This window comes from Onychostoma macrolepis, chromosome 15, assembly GCF_012432095.1.
Source record: "Onychostoma macrolepis isolate SWU-2019 chromosome 15, ASM1243209v1, whole genome shotgun sequence".
Taxonomy (NCBI): domain Eukaryota; kingdom Metazoa; phylum Chordata; class Actinopteri; order Cypriniformes; family Cyprinidae; genus Onychostoma; species Onychostoma macrolepis.
This window is the reverse complement of record NC_081169.1, coordinates 31666217-31682374: the sequence shown is the minus strand read 5'-3', so window position 1 is coordinate 31682374 and position 16158 is coordinate 31666217. Positions and strand designations below refer to the sequence as shown.

Sequence of the window (16158 nt, the reverse complement as noted above, 5' to 3'; positions counted from 1 at the left end):
TGTGGTAAAGAATTTAACAAAGAAATCATCACTGTATCAGCAACTCTACAGTTACTGTCTTTAAATAAAGCAGCAGAACATCAGTGTGTGTGGCTCATCATTGACTGAAGCACAGGCTCTACTCTCCACCACAATGGTGACCCACGAAACTACATTAAACTAACAGATCTCTCTTGTGCAAAATAATACAGTTCAGTTAAATATTTACTCTCCTTATAGATAACACCTGCTGTTAACAAGCAGAATCACTGAATGAAAGAGAAACAAGAACTACAACTGACTTCAGCCACAGCCTTAGATGAACTCAACTGAAATACAAGACATCATTAAATCTCTCAAGATCTGATTCAACAACTCCACAAACAGCATTACCAGCTTCACACATTACAATTTGACTTTATTTCTGTCATATGTCTATAAAAATCATTTGAGAATTAACAGAAGTTTAGTTGTTTTATTGAAAACGTTTTGTTTGACCTCACCATTGTGGTGGTCAGGGTTTGCTTTAGTTGGGCTCTTGACCCTTGATTGTTAATCTTAGTTTTTTTTCTGGCTGCTGTAACTGTGTTTGTAAAGCACATTTGTTATAGCATGAAAAGCCAGTAAAATGTGTGATTATGTGCTTGTGACTGATTGTTGATAATGATGTAATCATTATCTAGTGGCTTAATTCACTGATCTCATTCAGAGGCTGATCTTTAAAGACATGGTGTGGATATCTTTTTTGTGTGTGTGTGTGTACAATCGTTGTATGACCCTGAATGAAACGACAAACTGCTGAAAAATTTTAAAAATGTCTTATGCACGAAACTTTTAGTACTACGGCAGCAATTCGACACACACAGACATCGAGAATCAGTGTATGAATCTCAACAACGGTGACAATCAACAAAATAAACAGATCAGCTCTGAACATCACAAAACATGCTACTAAAACTCAACACAAAAAAATAAAAATTAAAAGCACATAGTAAGAATTAAAGACAATAAGTGGACAATTCAGCAGCATAATTTATTAATGCCGCAATGCATACTGGGATTCATAGGTGAGTTTTGTACTGTGCTGGTACCCAGCATGCACTGCAGCATTAAGCTTTTGATTGTCACCATTGTTGAGATTCATACACTGATCCTTGATGTCTGTGTGTGTCTAATTATTGCCGTAGTACTAAACGTTTTGTGCATAAGATTTTTATAGTTTTTCAGTAGCAGTTTGTTGTCTCATTCAGGGTCATATAGCAGCTGTAAACAACACAAAACTAACAAATAAAAAAATCCACACCATGTCTTTAAAGATCAGCCTCTAAATGAGATCAGTGAATCAAGCCACTAGATAATGATCACATCATTATCAATAATCAATCAAAAGCACGTAATCACAAATATCTTCTTGCTATAAAAAAATGTGCTCTACAAACACAGTCACAACAGCCAGAAAAAAAGCTAAAATTAACAATCAAGGGTCAAGAGCCCAACTAAAGCAAACCCTGACCGCCACAATGGTGAGGTCAAACGAAATGTTTTCAATAAAACACATAAACTTCTGTTAATTCTCAAATTATTTTTATAGACATATGACAGAAAAAAAGTCAAATTGTAATGTGTGAAGCTGGTAATGCTGTTTGTGGAGTTGTTGAATCAGATCTTGAGAGATTTAATGATGTCTTGTATTTCAGTTGAGTTCATCTAAGGCTGTGGCTGAAGTCAGTTGTAGTTCTTGTTTCTCTTTCATTCAGTGATTCTGCTTGTTAACAGCAGGTGTTATCTATAAGGAGAGTAAATATTTAACTGAACTGTATTATTTTGCACAAGAGAGATCTGTTAGTTTAATTTAGTTTCTTGGATCACCATTGTGGTGGAGAGTAGAGCCTGTGCTTCAGTCAATGATGAGCCACTAACACAGATGTTCTGCTGCTTTATTGAAAGACAGTAACTGTAGAGTTGCTGATACAGTGATGATCTCTTTGTTAAGTGCTTTATCACATGCATGTGTGCTATAGCTGATGATAAACTGCAACGATTTGAGTTAAAGTCATGTTTTTAGTAACTTTATATTATATTTATATTAAGAAATGTTCCTTCTTGGTAGAATCAAATGAAATAAGTTTACCAAATGTTTACACGCCATCATAACAATTTTACAGCATGCAAGAGTTTGCTGTATTTTTACAGTACAATTGTAATTATTGATTTACAGTACTCTTGTAAATTTACAGTCTTACTGGCAACCAAAATTGCCAGTAAGTTACTGTAAATTTTACAGCAATTTTTTACAGTGTATGTAAGGAATAATTGACGACGGGCCGTTGGATTATTAGAAAAATAATGCACACCCGAGGTGGTGATGCGGTCACGACGCGAAGCGGAGTATATTATTCCGTAGTATAAGCGGAATAATTGACTTCGGTCCGTTGAATTATTTTTCGGTTGCCACACCTCAAGACATCGATCAGATGATATATTTCAAGGCATTCGTCCGGTATTTCTACTTAAATGGCTATTGTGAGTAGGATTATTTCTTCCGCATTTCATCCAACGACTCCGTTGCTAATTCCAAAACGTCATTTTAAACCTAGTAACGGAGGCTTGAGCCGTTGATAGCGGACTAATGCAGTTAATACAGTTAATAACTGTTAATAAGTTATGAGAGAGAGAGAGAGAGAGAGAGAGAGAGAGAGAATTACCTCTGTGCATCTCTCAATAGTGTTTGGCAGCAATGTCTCTAGTTATAGTGAAACTTAGTTCCTTTTGTTCACGAACAGCGCCGTTGTTGTTACTTCGCTTGTGAGAAGTCATGTGGTTTTTAAGTTGTTTACTGATAAAATCGTCGGAGTAGCGCTAACAACATTAGCGCGATGTAGGCTATGTTAGTGTGTGTGCAAACTGTAATTGTTATGTATGTGCGGTCTGTGAGGGAGAGAGAGCGGCAGAGATAGAGTATGTGCTTTTGTATATAATACAGCGTAATTTTGTGGCAAAAACATGGACATGATCTGTCGTTTTTATCATATTGTTTACTATATTTATTTATTTGCCAAGTGTCCTTGTGGGTGTTGGTTATTTTGCTGTTGTAAGACCTTTGAAATAACAGAAATCATTTGGTGAAGTGATATGGTCATGTAATGCGGTCAAGAGCTGCCTGGAACTACATTCGCCGTGCATTTCCCTGAAAATAATTGCACACCTTAGAACGTTCGGCAGCCAATCAGATTCAAGCATTCAACGGCCCCATAGTATAAATATATATATACTGTATATATATATATATATATATATATATATATATATCAGAGGTTGTGTTAGACTTTACCCAGACAGCAAGCAGTGACGGCCCAGATCCGGCCCACATCTGGCCCATAGATTTCACACAGGCCAGATGTGGGCTGGATCTGGGCCAAAACTATGTTGTTGTCTGGGTAACGTTGTCCATCAATACTAACAACAAAATATGCTAGGGTTGGGTAAAAAAAAAAAAAAACATTTCTCTATTTTAATAGATTCTTATTTTTATGAACCAATTTTCTTAACTCCCAATCGATGCACAGTAGGCTACACAGTATAGTAAGGTTTGTGCGTTGTTACTTTTGATATGAAATACAGTCTTAAATTTCAAATTCTGTCCATTTTATTAGGACATTCAAGCACTAAATACCGTTTTGGCACTCTATAATGTGGCGTGATAGATCGCCGTAGACACCTCAGATCAAGCGATTCACTTTACTATACTCGCCCGTGCGCAATCAAAGACATAGCAAAATAATAGTGAGTTTTATTTTTGTTCCCGTGCTGTGCTGCCTCACTGGAGCGCACTTGCCACCAACTGGAGAGTTACAAATTACAATAGATCACCCTCAGTGTAATCTGTCAAAGTGATGGCCTGCCCTCAGATTTTTCCCTCACTGCTAAAGAAATTCCATCAATGACAGAGAATTTTCGCTTAATGCGACCTCTGATATATATATATATATATATATATATATACACACAGTAGCCTACTTTAAAGGTGACGTCGCTGCCAACTGCAAATTTATATTGAAAAGTTTTAGAGTGTACAGTAGACAAGTCAAGTTGCGATACCGAACAGGACCACATGGAGATGCCAAAATCCCCTAAACCAACTGCCTTGAGCTGATTGCTTATACATACCACAGTACACGGACCCACTCATAATTACTAAACACAGCAATATGCAAATCAAAACATTTTCCCCAATGTGTGTGGAAACAACATGAATGTACTGAAATGTGTCTGTGCATGAATACAATGTACAATATGTGCATTAAAGGGGACCTATTATGCCCCTTTTAACAAGATGTAAAATAAGTCTCTGATGTCCCCAGAGCGTATGTGTGAATTTTTAGCTCAATATACCCCACAGATACATTTTTATAGCTTGTTAAAATTGCCACTTTCAGGGTACGAGCCAAAACGCACTGAATTTGAGTATGTTGAGCCTTTGCAAATCAACATTCCTCTATTAGTACAAGCCTGTTATCTTTACAGAAAACGTACTCGGTTTCAAAGTCAGTCATCTGATTATACTGTGCATAATAAATTTGCATTCATGAATTACACAGACGGGGAGCACGGCGGGATAAAAATAACAACATAGCTGTTGTCATGCTATCACAAACTGTATAAGTCCCACTTCTGATTATGAATTGGACAACTTCAAGCGATCGACTCACATTGCTTTCATATGCAACTTTTAACTACCACATTCATATTCACGATCATTCTGGCAGCATGTGAACGCAGCAGCAGTGAAAACAGGCAGAGACAATGATAAACTGTAAAAAATTTGACCGTAAATTCACAGTAAATTACTGGCTACTAGTTGTATTACTTCCACAGTAAATTACTGTAAACCAGTTACATTACTTTCTCAGAAAGTTACTGTTATTTTTACAGTAAATAATTGTTAAATGACAGCTGTATACTGTGACTTCACAATAGTTATTCCATACTGTGATTTAGTATGCTCCTGTAGAATTACTGCATTTAGCGGTGAAGTCACAGTTAATGCCATCAGTTTATTGCAATTTAGCAGTATTCTGCTGTAGAATTACAGTGTAAACTGTAATAGTAATGCAACTCAGTAGCCAGTATTGTGTTTTTAATTTACTATAAAATTTATTGTTAATTAAGCACTTTTCATTTAAAATGTACTTTTTAAATTTATTATAAAATACTGTAATTTTTACATTTTATCTGTTAACCCATTCAATAACTTATAATGCTGGAAAGATATGTTCAATTCAAATAAACACAAAAACAATCAATTGTACACATTTATTTTGCAGTTTAATAAATTCTGTCTAAACTTTCCAGCAACGAGGTTCAGATGGTCATGCTTCTCTCCACTGAACCAGAACACACTATAGAACATATTCAGTGATCATCTTACTGCATGACTACATCTAGCTTAACACAAAGCCAGAGTTGAGTTTGTCCATTTTGGCGTTGGAACATTGCTTATACACTAGATTGACATCCATTCGAACTCAATGAGTTTCCTGATTAGTGTACAGACTTGCTGGTTGATATGTCCTATCTGCCTCTGTGGATTGATGCCCAAGAAGTGCCTATAAACAAAAAGGCAGAGAGGAAAGCTGTTAGTTTCTTTCAGGTTGGATGAAAAAGGTGTCAGTTCCCAGTCAGCACATTCAGTGGGTCACTGCTGTTGCAGTACAGACCAAAAAGTACACAGAACAAGGTGATATTAACCCTAACCATTTAAATAACAGCAGCTTAAAAACATTTCCATCACAAACATACAGTCGAGAACGGTCCTGCAACAAAGTAGAGGTGTGTGATTTATCCAGGCAGAACATTTGCACACAACTGTGTACATCACTTTATATATACTGTTTGCAGAGGATGGAGCATCCTTTTAAAAACAGCTTCCTCTCTGGTCTCCAGCACAGCTTGTTTGGTCTCCACACCACTTGTTTGAGGGGGAGAAGGGGGTCGTTGTGCGCATGTGTTTTCTTTTGAAAAAGTTTCCCCAGAAATACTTCGCTATTTAATGCATTTATCCTTACAAATTGTATTATCAGCATAACAATTCGAGTAAATGTGTAAAAGGTGCATTTATGTTAAAATTGTAACATACATTATCAAGTTTAGTTATTCTTATTTCTTTATTGCAAAACGCTAAAACTGGCACCGTTTTGGAGAGAAATGGTCTGTCATTTTAACCCGTATCATATGATGCTGAACTAAGTTTCTAATGGTGTTTGTATTTGCACTGTTCTAAACATTAATATTTTATGTGCAGCAACAGCATGCTGTTTCAGTGGCCTTACACATGATTTAAATCTATTTTTTCAAACTTTATGATTTAAATGGGGCTGAGAATAACGCTCATCTTTTCTTCAACTGAATACTGTTTCCATGCCGTTTTGAGGCATTTTAAAGAGTTGGCAGTCAAAATTAAAACTGCTGAATGATAGATATTCTTCATTTTTTATGACAAACAAGATAATGTGAATTACAGAATGTACAACGTTTTATAAATGTATAAATTGCAGTGTACAGCGTTTATTATGAGGGGTAAAATCTACAGCTCAGTACTCACTACTCAATACTCATGAGTACTTTTAAATAGGCTACTCTTTAACTCTTACTCAAGTAGTTTTTTGGACAAGTACTTTTACTCTACTCACACTACATTTTTTGGAAGGTAATGGTACTTTTACTTGAGTATATTTTTTCAGTACTCCTTCCACCACTGCATAAAACTTTATTGCCCAGTGGTCACCTCTGTGGAGAGAACCTACACAGGGAAAGAGATAATGAAATTTTTTTCCCGAAATGAGGCTCCATAAAATTAACTAATGTCTTACAGTTAGCTACTCACTTAATAGGTATAATTACTACAACCAACGTCTGTTTATGGTTAAAAAAAAAAATGGCGTGCTCAAACCTATATGTGTAAGCTAACCGCTAACAACGTGACAACAGAACCTACAACTAACTATTTGGTTGATACTTTTAAATTACATGCACTATCAGATATATCTACATATATATGCACTTCATTTTTCAGTTGATGAAGCAGGCAAAGGCTGCTCCGTATCACACACACAGCAGGGGAGAAAATTAATGAAGAAGCCCAGTTAACGTTAATAAGGGAAAGAGATTGCTGTTAGCACTAAGAAAAGCTAAAGTTGAGATAATAAATTTTTCTTTTTCGAAATGAGACTCCACAAATTAGCTAATGTCTCACAGTTAGCTACAAACTTAATACGATACAATTACTACAACCAATGTCTGTTTATGGTTTAAAAAATTGGTGCGCTCAAACCTACACAAGTAAGCTAACCGCTAACAACGTGACAACAGAACCTACAACTAACTCTACTTGGTTAATACTTTTAAATTACATGCACTATCATACAAAAAAAGGCATTTCATTTGACATTTCAACACTTACTGCTGAATCCGTTGGACTCGGATGAGAGGCGGGAAGGAATTCACAGTAGTTTCCTGTAACTGCTCCGTCTACATTGTTTTCACAGTAAAATTCCCGAATACGGTATTATACTGTGAAAATCACAGTAAATGCTTGTAAATTGATAATAATGTAATTTACTGTGAAATATTACAGTTGCATGCTGTGAAATCCCGGATTTTTTTTTTTTTTTTACAGTGTAGCTTTAGCAATTAGCCTTACAGAGTGCCAAGAAGCTCTTTCAGAAAGGCAATTTGGAAAACAAACGCATGATACTTATTTTGTCTGGAGCTGACCTTCGTGCACGAAGCATTGGTATTGATTCCTAAAGATATAGGGGACGTTACCGATTTTTTCCAGGATATTTCCTTCAAAAATGAAATTTAGGAAAGGAGGGGTTTAAAGAGACTGATTCTTCTAACTGCTTCGCGCAAGTAATTTACGAATCATTTAGAAATTAGGTAAAATTAAATCGATTTTGCTGTTGTTTTATGTTTTATGACCTTGGATGCATGTTTTAGGAGACTCATAAAACAATATTAGCAACCTTAAAAATGGCATAATAGGGGCACTTTAATGGTACTAAGGCAGATTTGATTTCTCATTTCATGACCCCTTTAAAAAAATCCTGTAATCTCCCCATGTTCACAGGTACAAATGTATCAGAGCCAAACTCAACACTATCGGTGTCAGAGAACAGTGTTGTGAACTTTTATCTTCTACGAAGCAGAGACCAGGAGACGTTGGGATATCTTTCATACAGAAGTTACTGTTTATTGAGAACTCGCTGTGCGTCGCTGTAGTCATCCAAGTCTAAACTAAAGCAGTGATACATTGTAGTTTTAAATACATTTAGGGGGCAGTGCTTAGGAATGGAGACCAAGCACCTGGGTGATGATCTTAAACAAAGCATGCAAATGAAGTATTCAGGTATAGCATCCTGCCTGATTTAATCACTCCTAATCCAATCAGCCTAACTACCCAAAGACTGAGGCCGGGGCCCCTAGAGCCATTACAAACAAAAGGCAAGAGTCTCCGTCGTCTGGCTCATTAGACTTACAATAAGAGAACAGGAACTGGCAGGGACCTCTTGAATCGTTCATCTGATGTCATCATTTTCACCATAAATGCTAAATACAATGTATATAACTTCTTCAGTTTGTACACTATTACATTGGAATCTAAATTAAACATTTAAATAAATTTGTAATCCCACAACAGAAACAGATAGACATGAGCTCATAGTTGTGGTTTGGTTGGATCTGTTTGCGCTTGGTGACATTAACTAGTGTGAGAGCAGAAGCTGATCATTAGTTTATGTTTCTTTACTTCCAAAGAGTTATAATATAGATAATATCATATTGCAATAAAGACCCATCAAAGTATTTTCATTTTCCTTGTATATTAAACACACAATAATATTACTTCTCATAATGACAGACTGATGCATTGACAACATTTCTTTCAAAAACCTGCATGCTAGTGTGATATTTTCCGAAAAATATTACAAGAATATATATATATTTTTTTTCTTCTTTTTTTTTTTTTCTCCAACACATGAGGTGCATTTATATGTGTTTAATGTGTCATTAAACACATATGAAACACACATATTAATGTGTCATTATGTTGGATCTGACCGTAGGTATCAGGAAGTCTTGAGGCTTTAACACATTCTGTCTTTAACAGTCTGTCATTGTTCGGTCAGTATGGAGCTCACTCAACTTCTTGTGCTCGGTGAGTATTGTTCATACACAATATACATAATACACAATATCAGCTAAGTGTTCACATTATAATGACTTTTTTCTTTGTGTTTTTAGTGCTGATTTCAAACATCCACTCTGGACACACTGAAGGTGAATGAATTTCATCAAATATTCACATAAAAGTGATCCTACAGTCTTAAAAACTACCTGTAAAAATGAGTTAAACCAATATTGTAAAAGTTTAGAAATGATAAAGGCACCTTTTTGACAAGTTATTTGTTTGCTATGACTAGAGGAAGAAATGACAGTGAACAAATAGCAGTAAGAGTACACAGCAAATATATTTCCTCACATAATGAACTGCTCTGAGAAATCAGTGGAAATTAAAGACACCAAGACCCTACATAAGTGACTATAATAGCTATAGAGAAGAACACCTCAGTTTAATATGATTTGGCATATGTGCCTTTGTATTCACATAGCTGTGTTATACAGTAAAAAACTGTTTATTTCATCATTTTGAATTATTATACTATCTCATTATTTTCATTGTGAATTGTTGTTGTTTTACAGAAATACAAAAACCCAAAGTGACCATTAAACCTGCTCAACATGTGTTCAGAGGAGACACGGTCACTCTCAGATGTGACATATATGATGAAGGAATCACTAGCTGGCACTACATCTGGTATAAAGATGGTTCAGTCATTGTTTTCAGTAACCTACAGGAACATACATTCAGTTCTGTTACTGAGTCTGATGCAGGTAAATACTCCTGTTATGGATTACAGACAGAAGGATCACGCTGGTCACAAATGAGTGATGCTGTTAAACTGACAGTATCAGGTGAGTTTGATCATCTCTTCATATACACACAAACACAAGTTTGTTCACATGATCACCGCTAAATGCAGTAATTCTACATGAGCATACTGCTAAATCAAAAAATTGGTTCATATGATTTTTATACGAAGCCTCACAAACGTGATTGGCTGGAACTTTACAACCACTGGTAAATTAAACCCTAACAAAATATTTGTGATATATCTCACTCATTTTTTATCTGTTTAAACTTTGTAGGCCTCATTGGTGTGCTGTATCTGCGAAACATGACATACACACACAGCAAAATCCCCGGGGTGTCAAATTAACACTACCGGGTGTCTATATGTGTCCACACTACAGTGTTAAAAGTAACATTGAAGCAGTGTTAAAATCAATTAGGTAATTAAAAGATTAATCGAGTGATGATTGACCATTATTGAACACACCTGATGTTAACAATAGAATCACCAAAGAAGAAAATCTAAATTTTTTAAATTACCATTATAGTGATCAGTGTTTACTTTAGCTGGGCTCTTGACCCTTGACTTTTTATATTTCATATTGTTTGACTGCTATAACTGAATTATAACAGCCAAACAAGCAAAAAGCATCAGGTGATGATGATGTTTTGATATAATCATCATGTAGTGATCTGAATAACTGAGTTAGGTTTTCTTTGTTGGTTATACCAACTCTGTGAACAACGTAAGATCTGGCATTTCAGTATCACCAGACAGTTTTTTTTTTAAACTTATTTTGATCAAAAGATTAAAAAATATAATTAATTAAGACACACCGACATCAAGAATCAGCGTGAGAATCACAACAATGTCACAATCAACTATGTAAGAACATAACCATCGCCACCTGATGACTTTTTCTCTTCGCTTTTCTGGCTGTCATAATTCAGTTATAGCAGCCAAACAAAATACAATAGTTAGGCTCTTGACCCTTGACTTTTTAATAAAGTAAACACTGACCACTATAATGGTGACTTTAAAAAAAAGAAAAATCTTCTTTGGTGATTCTGCTCGATAACAGCAGAATTGTCAAACATCACTCAATGAATCTCTTAATTACCTCATTAACTTTAACACTGGTTCAATGTTACTTTTAACACTCTGTAGTGTGGACACATATAGACACCCGGCAGTGTTAATTTGACACCGGGGATTTTGCTGTGTAGCAAAGGGACAAAACACAGAGATGTGTATAAGAAATGTAAATTTACTCACAGAAAATATAAATATAGTAATAGAATGTCTGAAACAAGGACTTCAAAGTGGCCCACAGAACAACATAAACAAAAGATGAATCTAAATAACTTAACCAATGAACCAAAGAAATGACAGCGGGCTTCCCTCACTCCATAACTTAAAGTCCAAATCAAGTTCCTTGAAAATAACAGGCAGACCACCCCTATGCTCCACTTCTCTGGTATGTTACAATCAGTGTTGGGCACGTTACTTTAAAAAAGTAATTAGTTACACTGTAAAAAAAATTACATTTTGAAAAATTGTGGAAACTGAAAAATAAACATTGACTCAACAAATTGCTTCCCAAAAATTACCCCCAAACAAAAATACATTGTAATAATTTTATCTGAAGGTCTGAAGTTAAAATTAAAAATATATATTCACCAAACATAATAAATTGTGCTCAGCCAATCTATCTATCAAGCAGAAGAACTACTGAGAGAAACTGTTGGTGTAGTGAATTGAAATGTCTGCGCGAGAGAGCAGCGCCGATGCTGAGGAGTGACAAAGCATCATTTCCAGACGGATTTTCCATCATTAAAGTTATGGTGAGTACTGAACTTTGTCTTTATGAAGTCATGTTTAAGTTAAACGGAGTGCAGGTCTCAGTAATTTCAACATAAAACGAAAAACGTGGGTATTACATTACCTTACATTAGTGATGGGCAAATGAAGCCTCATGAAGCTTTCAGCTTTTCAGCCAAGTGGTTCACAAAAGGGTTAATTTCTGGAGGCTTCATTTGCTCACAATACCACCTGGTGGCCAAAGAGTGTAAAACAAGCAGATATATTACAGAGAGAGGTGTAAAGTCCAGGGCTCAGAAAGTAAAAGTCCTCGAGTCAAATCCCAAGTCCTCAAAGAGTTAAAGTTAATGAGATAATTAAGAGACTAATTAAATGATGATTGTGCATTAGTGATGAACACCTGCTGTTATTAAGAATTACAGAGGATCAGATGTTGATGTTTTATTGGTTAAAATGATGCCACCATCATGGAGATCAGTGTTTGCTTTAGTTTGGCTCTTGACCCTTTTAATAACTGAAAGCGGTTTGGTTTTAAGCAATTGTAATATTGCTTCACAACAAAACATTTGTACATTTCTGAATTGAAAGCTTGAGGATGTAGATGAGCTTACATTTTCTGCTTTTAAGTCACTTGAATGAACATCATGACGGTGTCTTTTTGGTTTATTGACTGACAATCAGCTATTGCAGAACTGCGAAAAAAATCCTATTAGACAAATGTCGCTGTAATGCTTAAATATTGGAAAAAAGAACTATATCACTCAGGCTTTTAGACATGAACACTTATCATACGATCCTCAACAATGGTGACAATTCATGCTGCAGTGTATGATGGGAGTTTTTACTATGGTGTTACCCAGCATGCATTGCATCATGGAGCATGTTGTTGATTGTTACCATTGTTGAAATTCATATGCTGGTTCTTGATGTCTGTGTGTGTCTAAATAGCACTGGAGTTTAAATATTTATATGCAACACATAGATTTAAAATTCAGTCAATATAACTACTAGAGCAAAACTTTCATTGCATGCTGTAGTTTCACAGGAATGGTTATTGAGAACCTGGACACACAAATAGAAAAAAAGATGATATTTTGGATATAAACAGATCAGCGCCTGATGATTATCTCATCATATGAAAACAGCTAATAGCTGCTCACTGTGCAGCACTAATCTGTCTGCTTAACAACAGGAAATGCATTGTTACAGAGAGAAATCTAAAACAAGAAGTCAAGGGTCAAGAGCCCAACTAAAGCAAACACTGATCTCCATGATGGTGGCATCATTTTAACCAATAAAACAGCAACATCTGATCCTCTGTAATCCTCAATAACAGCAGGTGTTCATCACTAATGCACAATCATCATTTAATTAGTCTCTTAATTATCTCATTAACTTTAACTCTTTGAGGACTTGGGATTTGACTCGAGACTCGTTTGTGACTTGAAAGGAATGACTTGGTTCCTCTGGTGAAATCAGCTGCTGAGTTCATGGGTGGAATAAACACATGGCAGGGCTTTTACTTTCTGACCCCTGGACTTTACACCTCTGTCTGTAATATATCTGCTTGTTTTACACTATTTGGCCACCAGGTGGTATTGTGAGCAAATGAAGCCTCCCGCAATTAACCCTTTTGTGAACCACTTGGCTGAAAAGCTGAAAGCTTCATGAGGCTTAATCTGCCCATCACTACATTACGTGATGAAGGTTAGACTAGTGCACGCGCGCATTAGAGTGTCTTTCACTGCATGATTCAGTCTATTATTAAAATGCAGATTTAGAATGATCACAAAATTCAAGATATGGGGGCAGAAAATGTATATATTTACATCATTTCAAATGGTTAATCAATATCACATGAAGAGTAACGCTTTTTCTTCCACAAAGCAACATGATTACAAATGTGATATCGATTTTATACAGCAGTTCAATAAAAAAGATGGTAATATTAAGGGACTTACGTTTTAGACAATTTTGGTGGCGAAATAGAGCAAAAACAGCCAATATTATTACAATTTGCGTCTCTGAGCAACATGTCGGTGTTTCGTTCCTGAATGAATCAACCGTTTAAATTATTTGGTTCAATCGCAATAACTCACTTATTAACAGTGACTGCCACCTACTGGCGGTTTTAATTTCACATTTAAAGTTTCTTTTCATTTTTTAAATAATTCCAAATATCAGTATTCAACATTTTAATGTTTAAAATATCAAAACCTCATTTATGCAGTTGTAACTGTAGCTTAAATGGCTCATGGCCTGCATTAAACAGTTTGTAAATGTTTCTAAATGCCACTTCAGATGCAGCTTATGCATTTCCTCTGCATTGCAAAGATGCATTTTGTTGATACTGATTTCATTTGCTTGGTAACAGCCCAAATGTCTATTCTAATTGACTAATAAAATGTAAGAATTTGACTCAAATGATGATGCACATTTTTAGAAAAATGGCTTTATGAAGGTAAAAATACCCATAAGAGGTAAAACTCAATTTAAACGTATTGGAAAAGATTAATTTCTATGACTGCTGTGAAGTGACCACCACACAGAATATGCAGAATATCAAAACTTTTGGAGTCCACGGTAGTCCTTAAAATGTCAGCACAAAAACACACTCAGCAAAATATAATCGGTCTAATTATTGTTATCGATAAAATCCCAGAAAATATTGAGCTTTAATTTTTGTCAATATCGCGCACCTCTATCTCTCGGTTACCTAAAGTTACTATTTACTATTATTTTTCACATTATGGTTATTATATTAAATGTATGAGACACAAGGAAAATGTTTCTGCTGTAACAATTTTTTTTTGTTCCCCTCAGTGTAACCCACCATTGCTAGGTCTGACCTTACGAGGCACCATTTAGTCAGAAGTCAAAGTGTAAAAAAGGAACCACTATGAATTGCACAGTGAGTATATTTAACTCAGTTCTTATTGAATATGTTAATTCCATATTAGTGTCAAATACTATGAGCTCTTAGATGTAATTTGTGTGACGTGGCTCTGTGTAATGCAGGCTGCATAAGTTATTGAAGTTATATGTAGACTTATATTGACATTGCTATTTTATATTTTTTTACAGAGCCATTGGAGAACCACACAATGAAAATTGGAATAGTAAGCGTCAGCAGTTGCACTTCAAGAGCCCTGTCAAGTGTGCTAACTGTCTCCGTTGTCCTGGAAGAGGAGGTGATGCTTGACAACTTAGGAGACTTTGTAAATGTATTTATTGTACTCTTTGGATTATTGTGTGCACTCAACATGGAGTACAACAAGGATTTACAGTAAAAGGTTAGTTCACCAAAAATGGAAATTGTCATTAATTACTCAACCTCATGTCGTACCCAAACCTGCAAGACCTTCTGTCATCTTCAGAACACATATTAAGATATTTCTGATAAATCCAAGAGCTCTCTGATCCTCCATAGGAATACATTCAACTTGTCATTCAAGTTCCAGAACAGTAGGTGAAAAGAAGTTACCAGGTGTTGGGTAGCTAGCTTGAAGCCAGTGGGGCTGTCGGTAAGAACAGGTCCAGTCTAGTCAAACCAGGTATAGGAAAGTTTATTGTACATCCAAGGAGGTCTTGTGCATCTAGATGTGTGGGTGTGCGTGTGGTTTCTATAAAGGGAATAGATACATTTTAGTTTACCAATAAAGTGTGCCAAATCAGGTACAAGGCAACCACAATGGTACATCAACTGCTCTTTAGATAAATAAAGTACATGCCTAAACAGAAACTAGAGCAATCATGAAAATAAACATTAAGCCAAACTTAAGTTATACAAAATATTCAAGCATCAAACAAAGGCACTTACATGGTCAATTACGCACACGCAAGAAAAAACACAGAAAGGAGTAAAACTCAATCCTCTGCACTGTGTAAACACATGCAACAAAAAGGGCAAGCTGTGGACACAGGTGTAGCTAATAAAGACTGAGAGATAGCTCTAATTGGCTTGAGTTTGGGTGGGTGGAGCTTGGGGCTAACAGGGAGCTGAACAGGCTAAGAGGGGTGTGACACTGCATTGAGGGTGCAGATTAGAGACACAAAAACTTCTTAACAGTAGGAAAGACATCATTAAAGTATTCAGTGTGAGTCCAGTGGTTTACCCTAAATTTTATGAAGCAATGCAAGAGTTTTGTGTGCAGAAAAAAACAATTTACTACTTTACAAAATAATATCCAAAGTGTGGTGGTGCTTCCCCTATTGGGTTGCAGATCAATGTTTTAATAAATAAGGTGGTTATTTATTTATTTATTTATTTTTGCTCAAACAAAGCACTCGCTTTGATTCCTAAAATTGAGGTTTAAACTACTGGAGTCACGTTGATTACTCTAATGATGTCTTTCCTACTGTTCTGGACCTTGAATGTGTAAGCTGC

The 16158-nt window shown here is 35.7% G+C and overlaps 1 long non-coding RNA gene across 1 annotated transcript; it reads right to left on the bottom strand.

Annotated features, from left to right (window-relative positions):
* Positions 1 to 5291: 5291 nt before the first annotated feature.
* Positions 5292 to 15716, bottom strand: LOC131520947 (uncharacterized). The gene is made up of 3 exons (XR_009266162.1): positions 15592 to 15716; positions 15256 to 15394; positions 5292 to 5585 (listed from the first exon to the last, which is right to left on the bottom strand). It is a non-coding gene; the product is annotated as an uncharacterized LOC131520947 (long non-coding RNA).
* Between the last annotated feature and the right edge of the window lie 442 nt (positions 15717 to 16158).